We start from the raw sequence: 617 nt of genomic DNA on the forward strand, positions 1-617 counted from the left end.
AGATTTAGGTTTGTGCGTATATCTATATAGACATATATATAAATACACGTGTGTTGGTCTGTGGTCTCTTTGCTGCTGATGCCTGGGGCCGGGCAACGAGTTAGTTAAAAGGAGGCAATGCATAATCATGAGATATTTTATTATAGAAAAGAGAAACTAGAGAAACTAGGCCGGTCATGACTGTGGCAGAGAGAGAAAGAGAGAGAGAGAGAGAAATAAGAAGGAGGGGAGAAGAGGAGAGAGAGAGAAAGGAGAGGAAGAAAGCAAGAGAGCAAGAGAGGAAGAAGGCAAGAGAGAACAAAGAGCAAGAGAGAACAAAGAGCAAGAGAGAGGGGAGGGGGCAAACCGCCCCTTATATTGTGAGGCGTGGCTATCTGTGGGGCGGGGATGCCTGGCTGTGGTCAGATGACTGGGGTAGGGTCCAGCTAGAATGCTGAGAGCTTGGGGCATTGTCTGCGAGCACACATCTCCTGTGGGGGCAGCTGTGAGAGGTTGTGACTGAGACAGGGGCCAAGGACCCAGGAGTTGTAGCCGAGCTCCTTCCTCCCCTTGCAGGCAGAAGTTATCTCCCACTGTGGCTCCAGAGTTCCAGACCTATGCTCAACTGGGCCCAGGTT

Source organism: Mastomys coucha, unplaced genomic scaffold (assembly GCF_008632895.1).
Source record: "Mastomys coucha isolate ucsf_1 unplaced genomic scaffold, UCSF_Mcou_1 pScaffold11, whole genome shotgun sequence".
NCBI lineage: Eukaryota > Metazoa > Chordata > Mammalia > Rodentia > Muridae > Mastomys > Mastomys coucha.